Below are 16,213 nucleotides of genomic sequence, written 5' to 3'. Positions count from 1 at the left end.
GTTTGCTGTCACTTTCCTTTATTCCTTCTTCAGTGGTTTTTCTTTATGTAGTTCTAAGTTTCTGACATATTATTTTCCTTCTCTATAAATACTTTTTTAAAGATATGTCTTGCAAGGCAGTTGTATTGGCAACAAATTCTTTCCATTTTTATTTGTCCAAATAAATCCTTAGTTCCCCTTCACTTTTGAATGGTAACTTTGCAGGGTACAAAATTCTAGGTTAGTGGGTTTCTTCTCTCAACACTTTAAATGTTGTATCCAGTATCTTTTTGCTAGCATGGCTTCTGAGAAAAAAGTTGGATGTAATACTTAAACCTTAGTTACTCTATAGGTAAGATGTTCTTTTCTTCTGCCTTCTTTCACATTTTTTCTTTGTCTTTGATTTTCTGTAATATGAAAATACCTGGGCATATTGTTTTTGGCTCTTATTCTTCTCGATGTTCTCTGAGGTTCCTGGATTTGTGGTTTGATGTCTAATATTAATTTAGGAAAATTCTCAGTCATTATTTTAAATATTTCAACTGTTCCTTTCTTTCTTGTCCTATCAACGTGACCCTGTAGATGTTTTTGGACTACTCAGTGTCTTTTCCAAATAGAGTCTTTGTTTTTACAAAAACAATAATGAGGTAGAACTCCCTATCACAACGGACCATCCACTTCAGAAGATTACAATGGGAAGTGGCCTCTATGTGAGAGTATGTCCAGCAGCGACTTAATCTTTGTCCTTCAGTGTTATCAACTTCTATTTCCTTCAAATTGAGGAAATAATCAATAGCATGCATTGCAGCTGTTTCTATTCTGTGGTCTATAAGGCAAATAGCATCAGTTGTAAAATTAAAATAAATTACAAAGAATCCTGTCTTCACTGGAATTAATGAGCCACAGAAGCTAATGACATAATAACCTTTGTCTTCAAAGCCAGAAATTCTCTATGATGCTGAAATCGAGTTCTCTGAGCCTAAAGAATAAGAGGGGTTAAACCACTCTGTTCAGTAGCTAGTTCAGCATAAACACTGGCTTAATAAATGCTTAATTGATCATATTTTTGGCAGGCACAACCTAACAACAACAAATGACCTTTGCTAAACGGTTTTATTTCATATTTTCCAGTGGCACACATAGTCATCCAGAATTCTGGAGACAGATGTGACTTTGTGTGCAAGAGATGAAAGAGAGCAGATCAAACTTTAACAGAACTTCAAGTTTTAAGTGTCTTATTATTTTTCCTGCTGTGCTTTTTCTTTTTGTTTTAATGGAATGATAGGTAAATGTAACATAGATATATGTGAAATGTATATATAATTATATATCTTTGTCCCATACTTTTAGTATTTGCACATTTTCTTTTTTCATATATTTCAGTGTAAAGGATTTGATCAATAAACAAGTTCACTTATTCTTTTCCTCTTCTGTACCTCCTTATTTCTCTCCCTCCCTTCTTGTATAATTTTGTCAATATAGAACCCAATGAGCCTTAGTAATTCCATATTGGAAATGGAAATTTAGTTGATTCTTATTTCCTGGTAATTGACCTTAGACAATGCTTTTTGGTTTTATTTATGATGGTTTATTCTTTTTAATTGCATCGGCTAATTTTGTCGGGCTATTTGCTCACAGATTTCTCTATAACTTGCACATTTGGGAGTATTTTGAAACTCAAACACTTAGCCACTATGATCGTTTGAGTAAAAATTTAACAAAAAGGAACTTTCCAAAATGTTAATCTAGTTTCAGTGTCCAGTGTAGTGGACAAACTCTCCAAAGTGAGATTTTTCTAGAGAGAAGTTCATCGGATTATGAAAGAAGCACAGTAGGTTCCAAAGTAGAATGGATCAAGACTTTGGCAACCTGCAGTCTAACCCTGGACTTCTCAATAACTAGCTATAGGTCCATAGATATGTTATATAACCTTTTTTTTACCTCAACTTTCTTATATATAAAATGAAAAAAAAATTTTAACCACATGGCCTATTAGCTATAATTCTAAATAAGTATTAAAAAACAGCAGAAACTCCTTATCTAAAAAAGTGATCATACCAATATGCTCAATTAGTATTTGACAAAGGAGGCAAGAACATACAATGGAGTCAAGACAGTCTCTTCAATAAATGGTATTGGGAAAATTGGACAGATACATGCAAAACAATGAAACTAGACCACCAACTTACACCATACACAAAAATAAACTCAAAATGGATAAAGGACTTAAATGTAAGACAGGAAACCATAAAAATACTAGAGGAATCCAAAGGCAACAAACTCTCAGACATATGCCGAAGCAATTTCTTCACCCATACAGCTCCTAGAGCATTGGAAACTAAAGAGAAAATAAACAAATGGGACTACATCAAAATAAAAAGCTTCTGCGCAGCAAAAGAAACCATCAACAAAACAACAAGAAAGTCCACTGCATGGGAGAACATATTTGCCAACATTATATCTGATAAGGGCCTAATCTCCAACATTTATAGGGAACTCATACAACTTAACAAAAGGAAGATAAACAATCCAATCCAAAAATGGGCAAAGGACCTAAATAGACACTTTTCAAAAGAGGGCATTCAGAAAGCCAAGAGACATATGAAAACATGCTCAAAGTCACTAATCATCGGAGAAATGCAAATCAAAACAACAATGAGGTACCATCTCACACCTGTCAGAATGGCTATCATCAACAAATCAACAAACAACAAGTGCTGGAGAGGATGTGGAGAAAAAGGAACACTCATGCACTGCTGGTGGGAATGCAGACTTGTGCAGCCACTATGGAAGACAATATGGAGTTTCCTCAAAAAGTTAAAAATGGAACTCCCATTTGACTCAGTGATCCCACTTCTAGGAATATATCCCAAGAAACCAGAAACAACAATCAGAAAGGATATATGCACCCCTGTGTTCATAGCAGCACAATTTACCATAGCTAAGATCTGGAAACAGCCTAAGTGCCCATCAGTAGATGAATGGATTAGAAAATGTGTTACATCTACACAATGGAATACTATGCTGCTGTAAAAAAGAAGGAATTCTTACCATTGCAACAGCATAGATGGAACTGGAAAGCATTATGCTAAGTGAAATAAGCCAGTCAATGAAAGAAAAATACCACATGATCTCACTCATTTATGGATAATTAAGACCTTTATAAACTTTTGAACAAAAATAGATACAGAGTCAGAGCAGCCTCGAACAGACTGTCAAACTACAGCAGGAAGGCTGGGGAGGGTTTCGGGGGTGGGTAAGAGATCAACCAAAGGACTTGTATGCATGCATATAAGCATAACCAATGGACACAAGACATTGGGGGGTACGGGAGGCTAGGAGAAGGTCAAGGGGAGGAAAAAAAAGGAGACATATATAATACTCTTTGTAATACTTTAAGCAATAAAACAATTTAAAAAAAAAGAGTCCTAGTAAAGAAATGTAATTATTGTCACCTATGGCTACTGAAAACTGACTTTCTGGATACACTAGTGACACTTTCTATCTTTTATAGGCTGACAGATAATGGGATTGCAGGTTTCAAGCAGTAATCTCCTCATCTTATTGTGCTTTCTGGCGTGCAGGGGGTAGAAAGGCAACATAATTAAGTTCTATAAAGTACTAAACAGACAAGCAAACAAAACAACACTGTACAGCAAGAAGTCCCTGTCCTGTGAGAGATCTGAGTTAATTCACACTCTTTCCAGGAGGATTGACATTGTTCTATTTTGTGATTGAAGATACCAATAAAGAGGCAGGGGAATGGCTATGAGACTTTCCCCAAAAGTCAAATCCAGATTCCAGAATCCAAGTTCTTCCACATTAAGTTATGCTGTGATATCACAATATGAGATCTGAAAAAATGCATCTGATCTTCCTTTTCTCCTAATCATGTAACACTTTCCTTGTAATTTCCTGATGGTGGTTGTGATATGATAAAAAAATATTTGGTCTTTGTCCCCAGTTCTTAGCACATTGCTCCTATAATAACCCTTGGAATCTCTGGAGTGATGAGTGTCTTTTGTATGGTAATGAGAGGACTGATGGCTGGGTGCCCCTAAATAGCTTCAGGGGGCTGATCTCCATAAAGACCAAGTGTCTGATTAAAAGCTTGGAACTTTCAGCCCCATCCTCTAATCTTCGGTGAGGGAGAGGAACCAGGGACTTGAGTCTAATCACCAATGGCCAATTAAACAACTGTGTATATGTAATGAAACTTCCATAAAAACCTCAAAACAATAAGATTCAGAGAGTTTCTGATTGGTGAACAGATCCATGTAGTAGGAGGGTACTGTCCCCCAACTCCACAGGATGGGAGACCCCTCCAGACCTCCTCCTATGTACTTCTTCAGCTGTATCCTTTATAATAAACCAGTAAATGTGAAAAAAAAGTGATCATAGACTTTGATACCAATACCATATTATATTTTTCATATATGATTCATTTCATGTAGTATTTCATGTAGTAAAACAACTTATACTGAATATTGATAAATATTTGCTAGTTATCTGGAAAATTTGGACAACATAGATTTGGTGAACTATGCAATTCAGGTTGACATGTGCATATATCCTAATTATTGTTATGCCCAGATTTCAAGATTCCCAAGAAGCCACCAGGGAGCCATCCAATCCGATGCAAAAGCAAAGAGTCTTTTATTTTAAGCCCGGGCTTAGCTCCTCTACCTTCCTTACTGACGCAGCAGCAGGTGGCAAAGAGAGAGCAGTCTGCTCGAACCAGGGGTTTCATAGAGGGTTGGAGTAGGGGCGGGAGAGGGGGCTGTGCCCCCCCGCCGATTGGCCAGGTGCGAGCTGGTGACCCATTACACAGGATGTGGTCATAGCGATGGCATGCACTTCCCTTGATTACCATTGGTTAGTCCAGAGAAATGGTGGGTGTGGCTAGCAGAGGCTCCTTCCGAGGGGGAAGGAGCCTTCGCTGAGCACATGGTTCCATACAAAATGGAGGTCCCTTAATGGATGGGAAGCCAGCCACTCGGCTCCCATGCAAGGCCTGCCGCCATGGGCGTCACCGGGAGGCGGGCCGCCCACCACCCCACCTGGCCCTTGGGTCGCCCGCTGCTTAGCCCGAAAGTGACTCGGAGGCCGAGGAGGGCGGCCCGGGTCCTTCTGGGCGTCCGCGGGCCTGCGCCTATCTGGTCAGGCGCTGCCTCGGCCATGGCTGCCCGTCATCTTCCCTGCCGGATGCCTGCGGGGCCACGTGCCCCGCCGGCCCTTTCAATTATGAAAACATTTCCTTTATAAAGTCTCTTTAAAATCTTTCTTCAAGGAATAGTCCTGAGGCTAAAATTTAACACAGAAACTACAGAATGCCAGTAAAAATAGTTAAATGTATAATTTCCTTAATTTAAAAAATAAATACTAAAAACCATCCTTTCTCTTTCTCAGTTTGGTTATAATCCACATTTTAAACATAAATAACGTGCATGCTTTGAAAAGTCTTAAAGTCAGAAAGAGAGAAAATATCTATTTTGCTATGTAATCCTCTTAACATGTACATGCCAGATGGTGTTTCATATCAGGTCAGAAATGATGAAGGAATCTGGCTTTCAATCTAAGAATCTGGGGAAAAATGAGTAACTAGGGGTTACATATTTGTAATAGTATTTTTCTCTGAAATGCAACCATTTGTAATAATTTTGATATGTTTCTGTCTGTGGATGTGGATTTATTTTTCTTATTTCATTTCTCTTATACCTTATTGGAATTCTGAAAGCTTATTTATGATGTGATTAGACATTTTCTCAATCTTTGGAACCCTATAGCCAGGTAATAATTTGACATTCAGATATTTCAAACTGAAACTTAGTAACGAGTCTAGGAACTAAAAAATCAATGACTTATAGGGAGGGAAAAATAAATTAAAATTCGATTAACTATGAAAAAGAATAATCTTTTTATAATTCATTTTACAGACACTAATTATGAGATTGAATAACCTGAATTCGTCTGCTAATATAAAACATAAATTCCCTTTATATACCAATAGCACATTGCATATGCATAAATCTGGCTGACTTTATAGAATAAATTTCGGCCTTTGTATTTTAGAAATGCAAAAATTTATACTCTTAGTTAGTCCACTCATTTTTATTGTCTTCATTTCTATCCATTCCTCCTTTTAGATTACATGTCATTAGCTAATCTGATCCAAACTAATTCATCACAATATACTGTTCACTGTTTTTTTTTACATTTTTAAAAATATATTTTTATTGATTTTAAAGAGGAAGGGAGAGGGAGGGAGAGATAGATACATCAATGATGAGAGAGAATCATTGATTGACTGCTTCCTGCACGTCCCACACTGCATATGCCCTGACAAGGAATTGAACCTTGACCTCCTGGCACATAAGTCAATGCTCAACCACTGAGTGATGCCAGCCAGGCTCACTGTCTTTTTAATGTCTGTATAAAATGTTTTTTGGGTTCTGTGGCCTTGATTGCATCTAATCTATAAAATAGAGTATAACCCTTTAAGTAATATAGGTGTTATTCAATATTGTACTGGATGTTTCTGCTAGGACAATTAAAAAACAAAAATAAATAAAAGTCACTCAAATTGGAAAGGAGGTAAAAATCTCTCTATTCTCATATAGCATAATCTTGTATATAGGAATCTTAAGGAATCCCTTAAATTAGTATTATAACTGATCAATGCATTCATCATGCTTATCAAATGAAAGATTAACATAAAAATTAATTGTATAACCACATTGATTGGTTGCCTCCTGCAGGTGCCCCAACCAACTGTGAGGTACATGCCCTTGACCAGAATCAAACTGGGACTCTTCAGCCTAGGTCTGCAGGCTGACACTCTATCTACTGAGCCAAACCAGCTCGGGCTAGAAGTGAATCTTGATTACTCAATTCAGTGCTGGATTTTTATATATGGCATCAATAACATGAGACACAAGTATCTATACTAATAAAAGTGAAGTATGCTAATTAGACTGGATAGACCGGACGCCCTTCTGGACCACGCCATGGTGGCGGGGGTCGAGGAAGAGGCAGTTAGGGGCGATCAGACCAGCAGGGGAGAGAGGTTATAGGCGATCAGGTAGGCAGGGGAGAGCGGTTAGGGGCGATCAGGCCAGCAGGGGAGAGCGGTTAGGAACAGTCAGGCCAGCAAGAGAGCAGTTAGGGACATCAGGCAAGCAGGCAGAGGTGGTTAGGGGCAATCAGGAAGGCAGGCAGAGGGGTTAGGGGCAATCAGGCAGGCACGTAAGCAGTTAGGAGCCAGCAGTCCTGGATTGCGAGAGGGTGCAGGCTGGCTGAAGGACACCCCCTCCTGCCCCCATGCACAAATTTCATGCACTAGGCCTCTAGTGTGCGTGTGTGTGTGTGTGTGTGTGTGTGTGTGTGTGTATAAATTGGACTTCATCAAAATTAAAAATGTGCTTCAGCAGACATATCAAGAAAATGAAGAAACAGCACACAGATGAGAGGAAATAATTGTGAATCATATATCTGATAAGGGACTCATATCTACAATATATAAAGAACTCTTACATCTCAATAACAGAAAGATAAATAACTCAATTCAACAATGGGCAAATTTCTAAAAGGATATTACTCCAAGGAAAAAATACAAATAGCCATTAAGCACATGCAGAGGTACTTGAAATCATTACTCATCAAGAAAATGCAAATGCCACTCCACACCCACTAGGATAGTTAGAATCAAAAAGCCAGGTAAGTGTTGATGAGAATATAGAAAAATCCTAACCCTTACGCCCTTCTGGTTGGACTGGAAAATGGTACTATGTCTTTGGAAAACAGTCTGGCAGTTTCTCAAACGGTTAAGCATAGAGTTTGCATATGACCCAGCAATTCCACACCTAGGTAAATGTCCAAGGGAAATGGAAACACATGTCAACACAAAGACTTGTACATTAATGTTTATAGAAACATCATTTATAATAATCAAATGGTGTGAACCAAAATTTCCATAAATGGGTGAATAGACAAACAAAATATAGTATGTTTATACAATGAATATGATTAAGCCATCAAAAAGAATAAAGTATTAATAACATGCTACAACATGGATGAACCCTAAAAGCATTACCTTAGGTGAAAGAAGCAAGTCACAAAAGGCCACATCCTATGTAATAAAAGGCTAATATGCAAATCAACTGAACGGCAGAATGACCGGTCACTATGATGCGCACTGACCACCAGGGGGCAGATGCTCAACCCAGGAGCTGCCCCCTGGTGGTCAGTGCACTCCCACAGGGGGAGTGCAGCTGGGCTCACAGCTGGCGAGTGCAGTGGTGGTGGCCGGAGCCATCAGTTGGACATCCCCCAAGGGCTCCCAGACTGCGCAAAGGCTCAGGCTGGGCTGAGGGATGCCCCCACCCAAGTGCACGATTTTTATGCACCAGGCCTCTAGTATTATATAATTCTATTCATATGAAATATCCAGAATAGGTAAATTTATAGGTATGAGAAGTAGATGAGTAGTTGCTATGAAGACAGTAGGACTGGAGGATTAGAGGATTGAGGACTAATGAGAGCACAATATCTAAAGGATATCAAGCCAAACCGATTTGGCTCCGTGGATAGAGTGTCGGCCTGTGGACTCAAGGGTCCCGGGTTCAATTCCGGTCAGGGGCATGTACCTTGGTTGCGAGCACATCCCCACTGGGGGGCGTGCAGGAAGCAGCTGGTCGATCTCTCTCATTAATGTTTCTAACTCTCTATCCCTCTCCCTTCTTCTCTGTAAAAAAATCAATAAAATGTATTTTTTAAAAAATAAATAAATAAATAAAGGATATCAAGTATCTTATGGAGGGAAAGAAAATGTTCTGAAATTTACTGTGGTGATGGTGTACATGTCTATGAATATACTGAAAAACCTTGAGTGGTACACTTTAAATGGGTGAAATATATGGCATATGAATCATATTTTTATAAAGCTATAAAAAAATCTTTGTCCCAGGAATGGTGGGTTAGCTTCTTCCTCATACATTATAATATAATATTTTAGTCTAGAAAGTCCATAAATGGACAAAAGTATGATTAGCTTTCCCTTATCTTCCTTCCAGCCATCTCTTATTCATTATGGGCAAGAGCCACTTCCAAAGCAGATGAGGTCTTAATTCCCATTAGCATTTGGCCTTTGGACAATTCACAGCATAAAAAAAGAGCTTTTGTTGGCAAGGTCTTCAGACCACCAACAAATTCACCTATGAAGTTGAGCAAATACAATTGTGGTTTTTATTATTTTTTTATTAGAGTGATATTTTTATTTAACTATTAAGTGCCTTTTCAAGATGTTTTTATGTTGAGCCACATAGAGTAATCTTGATCAAGATTTATAACTCTGTTTTAAACCATGCCCTTGTAAATATAACTTCAAGTGTCATGGCCAAGTTAGGCTACAGCTCAAATTTATTATCTATTTGGAAAAGATTTAAAATTCCTTCTCCATTTCCTCTGAGTAAACCAGTACATTTCTTTTTCTGTTCTCTATTTTGAACAGATTAATATTAGAATACTTCATATTATTGAGCAAATAATTTTTTGCTCAAATTCTTTTTGAAGACTGCAGTATCATGAACACAAAGCTATGTCTGGTGGGTGTATCTGTGTTTACATGAATCTATCCTACTAAAAAAAACTTAGTTTATTTCAAAGCCAAAAGAAATTTAACATTTAAATAAAAGTCCTAATAGGAAACAGATTAAACCCTCAAGTTAGGGTAACTTGAGAAGCATTTATTTACAAAGGGACTCATTACAAAAGTAGGGGCAGGATGGGGTGGAGGGGGGCTATACAATGGACTTGTCACACCTGGATCTCATGAATGAAGGGAGGAAAAAGGAAGTGGAATAAAGGGAGAGGGGTGGAGATTCAGCTGCCTTGAGAGGAGCATAACTTGCTGTCAAAGGCACATTTTTTATTCTATAGTTTGGGTTTGTAATACTATTTTACACCAAATTTATTACTCATGACAGCAATATACTAGTGTGGCTTTAATAAGTAAAATAAATAAATAAATAAGAAGAAGAAGAAAGAAAACCAAAACAAATTTAGGCATGGCTGATATTTAAATAATACTCACCCATATTTTACCATTTTTATTATTTTTTTTTAATCCTCACCTGGGGATACTTTCCCATTGGTTTTTAGAGAGAGTGGAAGAGGGAAAAACATAGAGAAATATCAATGTGAGAAAACACATTGATTGGTTGCCTCCTGCAGGAGCCCCAACCAGGGCCCGGGCCAGGGAGCCTGCAACTGAGTTACGTGACCGTGACCAGAATCAAACCCAGGACCCTTTGGTCCGCAGGCCGACACTCTGAGCCAAACTGGGTAGGGTTACCCATTAAATTTATATTTTAAAAAACACACATTCCTTACTTCTAGTTTCTGACGAATTTTAAAAGATTATATATATATATATATATATATATATATATATATATATATCCACATTATTATGACCACCTGACCTTTGTAGGCAAATTAGCTATAATTTCGCGCTGAAGTTGCTAGAGGGCCAGACCATTATAAATAGGGAAGCAGGTTGTTTACCACGACAGTAGAAGTGATTTTTTTCTGAAGATATGGGTAAACAACGCGATTTAACAACCTTTGAACGTGGGATATATATATATATATAGGGAGGGAAAAATAATATATATATATTATTATACATATATAAATTTTATATATATATAAATTATACATATATAAATTAGCTCTTTTTATTCTTTTTCATCATAACATATTTTTCTTTTCTTTCATAGATTTCATTATAATTTGCAGTTTTGTATCTTAATTTTTGTTTTAAACCAGTTATCCTCATTAGCCACTAAACCCCAAGAAGGTGAGAATGGTATCTACTTGCTCAACCCTTTAAAGTCCTAGTGACACATTGTAAGAGCTTGGTAACTATTTGTCAGTGAATCTGCAAATCAATTTGCTTAAAGAAATAGTATACAGACCATATGTACACAGTGGGACACGTATAAAAGGACCCAAACTTTACATCATATAAACAAATACATGTAAAAATGTGTGACTTTTGTGAATAAGGTGCGTGCCTTTTGAGTCTTTTCATATACATATGATTTCAGTGAACAACGAAGTAACATTGTCACCCTAGCCGGTTTGGCTCAGTGGATAGAGCACCGGCCTGCGTACTGAAGGGTCCCAGGTTTCATTCCCGGCCAAGGGCACATGCCCGCGTTGCGGGCTCCATCCCAGTAGGGGGTGTGCAGGAGGCAGCCAGTCCATGATTCCCTCTCCTCTCTCTCTCTCTCTCCTCCTCTTCCTCTCTGAAATCAATAAAAATACATTTTTTTTAAAAAAGAAGTAACTTTGTCATAATCTTACATAATCTTATTAGATGAGAACTCAAATCCTAAATCATAATGGTTGCTTGCAAATTCTAGCTTCACAATGAATTAGGCCAGTTAACTCTGTGTCTCAGTGTCTTCATCTTTAAGATGGAAATAATAGGACTTCAGTGGTGGGGTCAGTGCCGTGGAGACCTGGCGCCCATTGCTGTCCAGCCCGGCGCTCAGTGGAGTCGGTGCTTGTGGACTTGGTCAGCGACAGCGATGAGGAAATCTAGGAGGGCTCAGCGGACCGGGTCCAAGTCCCGCTCCCGGAGTCCCCCTTGCGGGTCGCCTCCCCCCACCCCCCCAACCAGGACGACAGCGACAGTGACAGCCACGGGGCGGACGCACCGAGGCTGGAGCCCCTCTGACCCTTGCCAGGCCCAGGGGAGGCACCGGCGGGTGCACCCCGAGAAGGTCAAGAGCAGCCGCCAGCTCATCCCAGATCACCTGCCCCTCCTGAAACTCTGCCCCCGGGGGCTGGGGCAGAGGGGACACGGGGACTCTGGCAGCGCCCACGCTGGGGACCGCCCGGCCCAGGCCCTCCCTGGAAGCAGCAGCTGAGGAGCAAGGCGGTGTCTCTGTCTCAGGACACCTCTCCTTAGCCCTCGCCTCTGCCAGGGACCGAGAGGAGAAAACACATGGGCTCTCTCCATCCAGAAGGTCAGGAAGGTGAGCACGCGCCTCCAGCACCTTCGTTCCTGCCCGAGTCCCAAGCAGCGCCAGAGCCAGGCCACCTGAGCCGAGATGAGGAGGCGGCCCTTGCGGAGGGGCCCATTCTCCCAGGAGCCCTCAGCTCCTCCAGCTCCCAGTCTGGCGCCGTGCTGGCCCCATCAGATTGCCCGTCCCAATGTCGGAGCCCTACAGGGTGTGGTGGGCCCCATGGCCACCCTTCTCGGGGTGTCCCCAGGCAGGATCCTCTTGCTCTTTGGAGAGACAGAGCTGTCCCCTCTGCCACCCCCAGGACCCTGCAGCTTGGAGCGGCTGCATCATTGGCTGCGTGGTGCTGGCGAGCGCCCCCGGGGAGGCAGAAGCCTCCCAGGCTCCAGCTGCGCCTGCAGGGGAAGGAGGAGCACCGGGCGCTGCAAGGCCCGCTGTCCCGGGATTCTCCCCCAAGACCCTCATGTCCCACTACACCGAGGCCATGGGACTGTCCGGCCTCAAGCTCTCCTTCTTCTTTGACGGGACACAGCTTTCGGGCAAGGAGCTGCCGGCTGATCTGGGCATGGAATCCGGGGACCTCATTGAGGTCTGGAGCTGAAACCCCACTCTCTGTTGGGAGACCCTCATGGGACCCCCACTACCGGACGTGGAGAACAGCTGTCCCCTTTGGCCCCGAAGGGCTAGCCAAAGCTGAGGTGGAACTTATCTTCAAGCTGAAGCCAAATCAAGGCATGGTATTTGACCCTCTCCCGCTCACTTTAGCTTCAAACTGTTAGTGCCCTGGTTAGTTGTGTTTGTCATGGCTGCCGGGGGTGGACTGTGGCTCCATTCACATGGTGTGCTGAGCTCTGCGACCCCCTGGGCCATTCCCCACCCCCACCTTTCACTTCCACCATCACCCTTGCCTTCACTGAACTGCTCATGTTTGAAGGGGGAGTGGGAATAAATGGGGGTTGAGAATGGGATTCCAGCCCTGGGGTTGACGCCCCATCTAGGACAGCCGTGGCCTTTTGGGGGATAGGGGGTGAGGTCTTCTGGAGGCACGGACGCAGGAAAAGAAATGATCGAGCTCACGCAGGCAGGAGCTTACGCTTAGGCAGATGGGGCCGCTCATTGAAGGCTCTCGGCCTTGGAGGCCCCCTCACCCAGGGCCTGTAGAGCCCCGTCCGGAGGCGCACATTGTGGAGGGCACAACTGAGCACAGGAGGCCTTTTGGATCTCAGGTCCTAGTCCATCAAGGCCCCGGTTTCATGGCTTCTCTCCCCTCCACGCCACCCTCTCCCATACGCATCCACTCTACGATGGGATTACAAGTCTTTGAATATGAGTGTGTCCTTGTAAAACGCAGTGCTGTACGTGTGAATATCCTTCTTATGTAATAAATAAATAAATAAATAAATAAATAATATAAAATAAAATAAAATGGAAATAACACTAGTAGCCATCGTATGGGACTGTTGAGGATTAGAGATAAAACACCTGTGTACCAACTGCACTTATTGAAAGTTGAAAGTATTAGTGATTATTACTTTGTTGTTACTGTCTTTATTTTTATTCTGCACTCATCTGCATGCATAGACTCTTCTGAAATTTGAGAGAAAGGGTATGTGCATATAAGAGGTGGGAGAGGGAGAATGACTGATATCTGTGTTTATCGTGGGGCCTTCACTTTGTGAGGTGCTTTTAATATAGTTTCATTGTATTACCCTTGAGAAAAATGAGGCTGAAAAACTAATTTTCTCCCAGGTTGTCGTTAACCATCTTGTCACACATGCATAGCTACAGTAGATTCCTTTCTTGTGGAATTGTTTATATTTGCCCTAACTTTCAATATTCTTCTTGTTTTCCCTGATTCAAAAAATTCAACTCACTGTTCCCTCAATCACCAAGCAATTGTTCACATTTTCAAGACTCTACTCAAATGCTACCATTGCCTCATGTTTTGTCTTATCATTTGCATTTATGATGAGGGTAGATCAACTCCTTCATGTCACCATGAACTCGTTCAATTCTCCTAGCGACATCCTGGCATACAGCTAGTGCTAATTAAGTGTAGAGTGTGAGGAGGAGCAAAAGGTGGGGAGAAGGAGGGAGACAAATGGAAGTCTAGACAGTACTGTGTGACTAAAACCTGTGAAACAGTCAACTAAATTTCCTCTCAGCTCAGTGACATATTTTCTTAGTTTTTACTGATTTGAAGTTGGTTTAGGTGAGGACAAAGAAGCAGTTCATGTACTTAATCTTCTCTTGGTGTTTTCAAAATTGCCTACCTTCCTGTAGGTAGTATCAGGCCCTACATTTGAAACTTCATTGTATGTTTTGTTATAATTATGTGATAGAGGAGAACATAATAGAGACAAAAAGGCAACTTTCTTAGAAAAACAATTCTAACTAAAAACATAAAATGTTTCTTGCAGAAAAGGGGAAAATATGGAAAATTAAAGTAACTGTAATGAGAAATATGTATGCATCCCATAACTGCTGTGTAACATTGCCATATATTTTCTTACTATACTTTTTCTTTTATTTGTGTTGAAATGTACAATCAAAACATATGGATTTTTCAAAAATTATTTTCAAAACATTAAATCATAATGAATTTCTTTGAAAACAAGAATTTGAAATGACACATGGAATTTGTGTTTATAAATGAATAAACATCCCTAAAAGAAGAGTATGACATAGTCAAAAAAGTGAAAGGCGATGTTTACTGTAGGGAATGAAGAAAAGAACAGCAACAGATAGAGATGGAGAGGTGAGCAGGGACGAGATAATGCAGCCATGTAGATCCTGTGAAGGATTTGGCGTTTTCTCCCAGGGATAATCAGAAATACTGCGTATGTTTAAACAGGGAATGATGTGATCAGATCAGCATTTGAGAGAGCCTGAGTAGATGCGGGATGACCGTTTAGGAAGCTATTTCCAGTTCTGTTGGACTGACAGTGGTATCAGAGATGAACAAAAGATGTTTTGTTGAAAGAGGACAATGGTGAAGGTGTCCATTGTAAGAGAACACAGCATCTGTCAAGGCTTTCTTTTAAGGAGAGAATCCTGATTCTCTTTAATTAAAAAAAAATCTTTATTTTTTTATTAGTGAAATTTGGATGGCAAGGATCCAATGGAGAGGAAGAGGGCATGAAACCTCAAGAAAATGTGAGGCTATACTAGTAAAGCAGGAGGAGATGGGCTTGCTTTATAAAGATAAAGAGCCCTCCGATCTATTGTATCAGGAAGCAGAAGCAAAGGGAAAAGGACCGGTGCTGGTTTGTGTAGCTTCCCAGATGGTGGGATATTGAAGTGGGTGACTTCTAGTTTCTCTGCACCGGGTGGCATTGTCATTTGTGGAGGGCAAGGGAGATGAGAAGAAAGGGAAGTGATCTGTGAAGCTTCATGTTATGGAGAGTAACCCTTCCTGCCTCCTACTTCAAATGTGAGGGTTAAATACATTAATTATATCAATATTAGTCCAGTAATTTAGTAATTCATTGCATAGAATTAGGATGGAGATCTCCACCATCCTCACCTACTGCACTGATTGATTCTGAAAATCAGATGTATGTTGAGACTTTAGATCAAGCCAATTCACATTGGAACTCTGTGACGATTCTTGAAACACATTAAAAATTAGTGATTTTTCTGGCAATGAAATTTATAGAAAGAATTTAAACTGAAGAGTTCGCCTCCTCCAGATTATGCACATGGGTATGGATCTAATTGGAAAGGACAAAGCAGCCATCTTGCTAGAGTGCTATCTGCTACTCGGTCTCATAGAGTTGGCTGGCTGCCCTGGGCTTGAAAAGAATTCCTATTTGCCTTTGTATTGAGTAAAAGAGTCAGGCATTTGCCCCCAGTAATGGAGGCATTGCTGTCTCTTGTTTGGCCATTGCATCACCAGATGTATCATATAAATATTCTAATGGATAGTGGTGGACTAGCAACATAGGAGATAATCTGATGCAGGCAGATGCTAGCAGTCAAGATTACTCAAGCTGTATTGAAATTTCCTTTGCACCTGGCACTGGAGGTGTTAGCCATGCCAGTTCAATCCCCCCAACACAGATGTTCTTGTTGTACCACTTCGTCTGTACAACATTTAGGTTTCTGTTTAGCTTTGCCATCGTACACATAAATACTGTAATCCAAAGATCACCCATTTATTAGTGCACCTGCATCTTCAACCAGATTTCTTTCATTCTCTT

The 16,213-nt window shown here is 40.6% G+C and overlaps 1 protein-coding gene and 1 pseudogene across 4 annotated transcripts in view; both read left to right on the top strand.

The window, feature by feature from the left end:
• Window positions 1–12,612, top strand: part of LOC139016644 (NFATC2-interacting protein-like) — a 45,948-nt pseudogene extending 33,336 nt beyond the window's left edge.
• The window catches only part of DGKB (diacylglycerol kinase beta), a 526,570-nt gene that overhangs the window by 459,117 nt on the left and 51,240 nt on the right, over window positions 1–16,213 (top strand). The gene's annotated exons all lie outside the window — the stretch shown is intronic.

This window comes from Myotis yumanensis, unplaced genomic scaffold, assembly GCF_028538775.1.
Source record: "Myotis yumanensis isolate MYYU_CA2020_CCGP unplaced genomic scaffold, mMyoYum1.0.hap1 SCAF_9, whole genome shotgun sequence".
Lineage (NCBI taxonomy): Eukaryota > Metazoa > Chordata > Mammalia > Chiroptera > Vespertilionidae > Myotis > Myotis yumanensis.
The sequence above is the reverse complement of the archived record's forward strand: the minus strand, read 5'-3'. Positions and strand labels throughout refer to the sequence as shown.